Raw genomic sequence first — 7,893 nt, forward strand, 5'->3', positions numbered from 1 at the left:
GTTGATAGTCCATTGGAGTCGGTTGTTGCCATGAGGGCTGATCAAATCATTGTGGCTCCTCCCATCTTTGACTCTTCCAACCTTTATGCCTATTTTCATTATAGTTTCCATTCCTAACAACGACATTGGAATCAAACTTGAAGCGAGAGGGGTGAGAGTTCATAGTAGCAAATAAAAAATAAAAAAAATAAGAAACAAATTTAAATTAAAAGGTTATTTAAATTTTGAATTTGAAAATTAAATTTTGAAATTTTGAATTTTAAATTTTTGAATTTTGAATTTTTGAAATTTGAAATTTGAAATAAGATAAGATAAAATAAAAATTTTAAGATAAAAACTAATAACCTCTTAATTTATGAAAAAGCAAAAATAAAAACAAAAATAAAAACAAATAAACAAGCAAAAATAAAATATTTACAATAACCAATAATAAGGCACACGTTTGCAATTCCCCGGCAACGGCGCCATTTTGACGTTAGGGATTTTTGCCAGTAAAGAAATTCATAAAAACAGTCGCGTTGTAGATATAGTCTCTAAACCAACAAAAATCTCTTCGTGCAAACGTTTTGGTTGTCACAAGTAACAAACTCCTTTAAAAATTGTTAACCGAGTATTCAAACCTCAGGTCGTCTTCTCAAGGAACTGCAAGGAAGTATGTTCTTATTATTGGCTATAAAGGTTGTAATCGGGGTTTAGAAGGTGAGAAGCTAGTGATTTGAATGACAAATAAAGTAAATGACAATTAAAATAAATAAAACTATAAAGCAACTTTTGGCAAGGTAAGAGAAATTGGAAGTCCAACTTAATTATCTCTCTCAACAATAATGAAAGTTGAATCTAAATTCCACTTAGTTAACCCTTACTAAAGCAAAGAAAAGTCAAGGGACTAATTAGTTTGACCTTCGAATCCTATTTATTTCCTAAGAAAAAGTTAGGATTATTGAAGTTCAGTTCAATTAGCAAGATAGCGATTATCAATTATGCTGAGTTTAATAATGTTGAGTTACTGATTTCTTAACCAAGACCAAAAGGGAAAAAGTAAAATTGTTGGAATAAAAATGTCCTTAGATGAGGAGCAATAATAACTTAAATTAAAGAGAACAATAATAAACTGAAATACCTCAAATAATCATTAATTCAAATAATAATATGGAAAGGGTTCATAAGCCAAATTGGCGACATCTGTAGATACAAATAAAAGCATTAAAGTAAAAGTAGCATAGAAACATAAATTAAAGTAAATATTAAACCTGGATCGAGAGTCACTCTTATAAACTAAGAGAAGTCCTAAATCCTAATCCTAAGAGAGAGAGAGAGGAGAGAACCTCTCTCTCTAAAAAACTACATCTACTCCTAAAAATTGTGAATTATGAAAGCCTCCTTATGAATGGATGCATTCCCCCACTTTATAGCCTCTAATATGTGTTTTCTGGGTCGCAAACTGGGTCAAAAACAGTCCAGAATTCGCTGGTTTCGAATTTTGCCACGCTGGTTTTTCGTCACTGCGACGCGGCCGCATGGATCACGCGGTCGCGTCACCTAGCGTCAGGGAAGCTATAGCATATTATATATTAAATTGAAGCCCCGGACGTTAGCTTTCCAACGCAACTGGAACCGCGTCGTTTGGACCTCTATAGCTAAAGTTATAGCCGTTTGAGTGCGAAGAGGTCAGGCTGGACAGCTTAGTCCTGCCCTATAATCTCTGAAATCACTTAACACACATATCAAGGCATCTAATGGTAATAAGAGAGGATTAATAATAAGTAATTATAAGATCAAAAAAGCATGTTTTCAATCATAGCACATAATTAGGAAGGCAAATATAAAACCATGCAAATAGTATGAATAAGTGGGTAAAGAGTAGATAAAAACCACTCAATTGAGCACAAGATAAACCATAAAATAGTGGTTTATCAATAACACTTTTCAATCAGCTCGTTCATGATTTTTATCTTTTTCTATGGGGTTTTGTAAACTTGAGCCGCTAGTAAGGTTGGTTCTGAAGATGTTCCTTCAGCAAATTTTAATGCTGCTGCCACTCCAGCATCTACCACCACCTCTGCCAGGATTTCAAGCTATGAATCACTCTTTTGAGAGGGCTGAGTTGGTTGAGATGCTGGTGGACTTATCCCAAGGCTAAAGGAAGGCCTATCATCTTCCCTTTCCCTAGGTTGAGCAGCACTGCAGGATGATAGATATTTAACAATGATATTAAACAAAAATGATATTTAATCAGGATAGTGAACCGAAATCCAAACAAATAGTGAACCGAAATCCAAATAAATAGTGAACCAAAATTTAAACAAATAGTGAACCGAAATATTTTTAAACAAAAATGATATTAAAGAAAAGCAAGTAACATACATGTCAAATGATGACAAGATTAGAGTTTCTTTTTCTGATTGCCGTGCCATCGGAGGTTCTTGTGATTGTTCTTCATCAAAAACTGGATAGACATCGGCATCATTGAAAAACTCTTCAATAACAGAGCTTGTAAGAGACCCTGTAACACCTTGCTTTTTGGGTTCTGGAGGGCAGCTATAAGAAACAGAAGAGAGTCCAAAGACAACAACATATTGAGTTCATTTCTGGTTATTAAACCATGTATAAGCAGTAAACATTATCGATATTTATATAAGTAGTAAAACATACACATCAATAGGTGTTTCTTGTTTGGATTGTTGCTCTGTTGGTTCTTCGCACGGCTGTTGTTGCTGTTCTAGAGGTCTGCTTCATTAAACAGTAAACATTTCTATAATTATCCCAAACTATTATCATATTTAACAATGATATTTAATAGAAATTACATTAATCATTATAGTGAACCGAAATCCAAACTTATAGTGAACCTAAACCCAAACTTTCAGTGAACCGAAATTATATTAAACAAAAGTGATATTAAAGAATTTAATGCTTACACATTAACAGGTGCTTCTTGTTCTGATTGTTGTTGCACCGGTGGTTCTTCGGCTTGTTGCTGTTGTTCTTTTGCAGGGTTGTTGCATTAAATAGGAAACAGTTCAATAACAACCATTAAAATTAATAAAAATAATTTTTATGTGAAACTTACTCTTCATTAGAAACTTCATACACATAGTCATCTTTGAATAAGTCTTCAATTACAGAACTCGTAAGAGATACTGTAAAACCCTGCTTTTCAGCTTCTTGAGGGCAGCTGTAATAAGCAGAAGAGAGTTCAAAGACAAGAACACATTGAATTCATTTCTAGTTTCAACTGAACTCTAATTAAATCATGTATAAGCAGTAAACATTGAACAAGATTCAGGTGGTGAATAAATATTTATTAACTTACTCATTATTAGAAGTTTATTGTGTTTCTTCTTGTGGAGGGACATAGATGAACTCATCCTTCACCAACTTTTCCTGAACTGAACTTGGTAGAGACAATGCAAGAGGAGGTCTAAGGAATGTAAACAAGGATAAAGTTAATGTTGAATAATTAGAATTTGTTTTGAAAAATAGGAATTTGCACATTGAAAAACTCACACTTCCAAAGGTTTAGAACGAGTTTGTTGTTGAAACTCAACGATTTGTACTTCAGATTTAGGTGTAGCTCGAGTGACCTTTAAACACAATTTCCTTGTGATTAATTAAACAAAAATTATTAACTAAATCTAAAAGAGTGACATAAATATTTTTAACTTATACTCGTGGAGTTTTAGAAGTCTTTCTTAGGAAGATTTTTTTTTAATATTTAACTGGGCTTTCCGGGGTATTTTTCCTAAAAAAAATAACAACTTAAAATAAGAAACTAAGATTAAAAGCAGAGGTCTAGAAAGACATTAAATTCATTTTTGGGCAACCACCGAACCGAAAATACAATATGCATTGAACCGAAAATACTTGGTATTGCTCAAAGCATTTACAGAAGGTGTAGAGCTTCCTTGAGTCTGTAAGACTTGCTCACTATCCATATTTAGTTGGCACCCTAAGCAAGATAAATAAATATTAGTAATTGAATCTAGAGGAATTAGAAAAGGTTGTAGCAAAAGTAAGCAAAGTAAGAAAAAGAATTCGAGAATAACAAACTGAATCTTACGTCTGAGAGAAATCATTTTGTGCCTGTGGAGAGTCAAACTGATCCGGAGCAATGTTTGTTGACTGAGCTCCATCATTTCTTTTCTTTGATCATTTTTCCCTTATCATCTCCAATGCTCTTTTTTTTCGGCAGCATTGTCTTCTGTTTGTTCAGTTCTGAAAGTTCATAAAATAAGTATCAAAGAACCTAAAATGTAAGTATCAATAAAAGAAAATATGATTCGAGAAACTTACTCCTTATCAGGTTGGGTTGGTGTTTTTGCCACCCTTTCTGATTGTTTTCTTCTTTTTATTACGGGTGTTTTCTCAATTTCATTTTCTCTGTAAAACAGATAAACATATTGAATTTATACCGGAGACAAGACACGAACAATGAAGTCAACCAAACTCACAAATACCACCGAACCGAAATAAATTAAAGTGCTAAACCGGAACTTAGAAGCCCACCGAACCGAAAATAAATATATATGCAATCAACATAACATCTCACAGAAATTATGCAATACTTACTCATTTTCAGATTCGCTTGTGCTCTCTAATTCTATAGGCACATGCTTTGTTTTTTTGTTTATTTTTTAACAACCTTCAGTGGTTGTTTTTTTTTTTCTTTGTTGTGGTTTTTTTATTTCTTCTTCTCTGCAATATATAAGAACAAGTGCATAAGAACAAATTTAAGACAATACAAATTAAATGAAATTGATACGAAAATTAAACTTACTCGCTTTCCGATTCAGATTTGGAAAGTCTTTCCTCTTCTGAAGAAGAATCCATCTCAACAATTTTCTTTTTTATTTTCTTTCCTTTTTCTTTTTTGTTCAAGTTACTTGTTTTTGTTTTTTCTTTCTTTTTTGCTTTCTGTACAGAAGTCCCTAAAACAGAAACAAGGTCTCAATTATTTAATCATCAAAATAACAAATTAATAATCCGGTGAACCGAATGAAGTAATCCTACCGAATCGAAAAATATTCATATGGTGAATAATACATGGCAACTATTTATTCATCAAGAAAAATGTTTCTTAATGCAAAAATATTCAAATGAACAAACTAACAATTGCAAGTAGGACAAATAATTTAATTATAACCTAAAAGCATTTCAAAGCAAATTTTTCGGGGAATTTTAGTAGAGTATTTACCAATGGTTGTGTTGTTTCGGATGAAATCCGTTCAATGATCATTTTCCTTGTCCAATAGGCCACCCATGGTGCAGGGGGAGCATCAGGTGCAAACGGACGGGAGAACTTTGTTTCATGGAAGTATATCAATATTAATACAAAAACACAGCCATCAACAGACTGTTTCTTCCCTTCTCTCTTGTTTTCAACTCCTTTCATTAAGAAGTTGAGAACATGCTTTGTCCAATCACATTCCCTAATGTTGTTCACATGAAAGATCGGTGGCTTGTGGATTGGGGAGGCCACGCTTACTGTTGTGGGGAGCAAGAAGCACTTTTGTATGAAGACAACAAAAGTCTTCTTGAATTTTTTCTGGTTCTCCTCCCCTTCTACACTCATATCCAGCACATTCCTTATCTGCTGGATTCAGCTTGTTGTAATCAACATTTTCAGGAAAAAGATTCTCTACAATATTTTATAGCAAAAATAAGACAAAAACAATCAGTTTAATTTTCCAGACACCAATGAACTGAAAATAAGCAGTAAGTGAAAAATGTATTTCCTCCGTTGGTTATGTCGAGGGCAGCTGCTACTTTCCGAGGAGTTATGTATATTGTGCCCTGTAGAGTTTTCAGGTATCCTCTCTCCACATCAAACCGATCAAGCAATTCTATCAACAGTGTATTAGAGACATTCATTTCTGACACATGTGCCAGGGCACCAAATCCCATTTCTTCTGCAATATCTTTCTTTTCTTGACTCATTTCCCTGTACACTGTTGCTATTGCCTTTGTTTGGCATCTGCAATAGTGAGTTTTCTACAAATTTTGAAACAGAATGTGAGGATATATTTATAATACAAAATAGATATTATTCAAATGAAAGTGGATAAATATATTTAATCTACTTACGTTATAATGTGCATTCTCCTTCATTGTTGCCATTTTCTTCTTATATTTTGCTGTAATAAAAAATTTTGGTCAATATTTCATTCAATATATCAACAAGCACAAGCATGTACATGTTAAACAAGTTAATTAAAATGCCACAACCCACCGAACCGAAAATTGTTCACTCACAGAACCAAAATTACAAAGGCTACCGAACCGAAAAATGCTCATGTGGTTAATAAATGATGATCAACTTTCAATCAACAAGAATACTATTACAGTATTATGGCTTATCAAAGTGAAAGAGTTATCTCTAATGTGAATTGTCCTAAACAAAACTCATTCAATACATCAACAACTACAAGCATGTGTATGTTAAACAAGTCAATTAAAATGCCACAACTCACCAAACCGAAAATCCTTTATGCACAGAACTAAAATCACAAAGACTATCGAACTGAAAAATGTTCATGTGGTTAATAAATGATGATCAACTTTCAATAAAAAAGAATACTATTACAGTAGTATGACTTATCAAAGTGAAAGAGTTGTCTGTAATGTGAATTGTCCTAAACAAAACTCATTCAATACATCAACAACCACAAGTATGTGTATGTTAAACAAGTAAATTAAAATGTCAAAACCTACCGAATCGAAAATCTTTCATGCACAGAACCAAAATCACAAAGGGTATCGAACTGAAAAATGTATATAATTATTCACACAAATAAGAACAACCACATATATCTTAATCAAATATAATGACACAATTTTACAGTAGTATGGCTTATCAAAGTGAAAGAGTTGTCTGTAATGTGAATTGTCCTAAACAAAACTCATTCAATACATCAACAACCACAAGCATGTGTATATTAAACAAGTCAATTAAAATGTCAGAACCCACCGAACTGAAAATCTTTCATGCACAGAACCAAAATCACAAAGGATACCGAACCGAAAAATATATATAATTATTCACACAAATAAGAACAACCACATATATCTTAATCAAATATAATGACAAAATTTTACAGTAGTATGGCTTATCAAAGTGAAAGAGTTGTCTATAATGTGAATTGTCCTAAACAAAACTCATTCAATACATCAACAACCACAAGCATGTATATCTTAATCAAGTTAATAATATGCCACAACCCACCGAACCGAAAATCCTTCATGCACAGAACCAAAACCACAAAGGCCACCGAACCAAAAAATGTTCATGTGGTTAATAAATCGTTATCAATTTTCAATCAACAAGAATAGTGTTCTTCAATGAAAAAGAAGTATTGAAGATAGTAACAGAGCTCTAGTTAAACTATCCAAACCAATAAGAACAAACAACTATATCTTAAAGTCCTAGTTATACTGTAAAAATCATTCACAATAGTTCAATCCACTAAACGAAGCAAATCAAACCAGTAAAACTAAAATAAAACTAGGCGAAATACGACATTGCAAGATTTTAAATGAACAGTAGTTTTCTCATACCTTTTGTAGTCTTTGTTGCTGTTTTCGTTTGTTTTTGGTTGTTGCTTGCGAAATCTTCTTCCGATTTGTTTATAGTAGTGGTTTCTGCAAAGAATGTGATTGAAGTTTAAGTGATGTTCAGAGAAATTCGAAGAGAATGAGTGTTGAAGATGTAACGTTCGTTCATAATGAAACACGAATGAAAAACGAGACGTTTTTTTGTGTCTGGCGCGTGTTTCTCACTCTCCATTTAATGCGCTTGAATCAATTTGGGCTTGGGCCAACTTGATTATATAGTTATATAGATGTGTAGCAGGCCTGATATTTATTTTACTATCGTACGAAAGCTTAATAATAAAT

Source organism: Arachis ipaensis, chromosome B03 (genome assembly GCF_000816755.2).
Source record: "Arachis ipaensis cultivar K30076 chromosome B03, Araip1.1, whole genome shotgun sequence".
NCBI classification, from domain to species: Eukaryota; Viridiplantae; Streptophyta; class Magnoliopsida; order Fabales; family Fabaceae; genus Arachis; species Arachis ipaensis.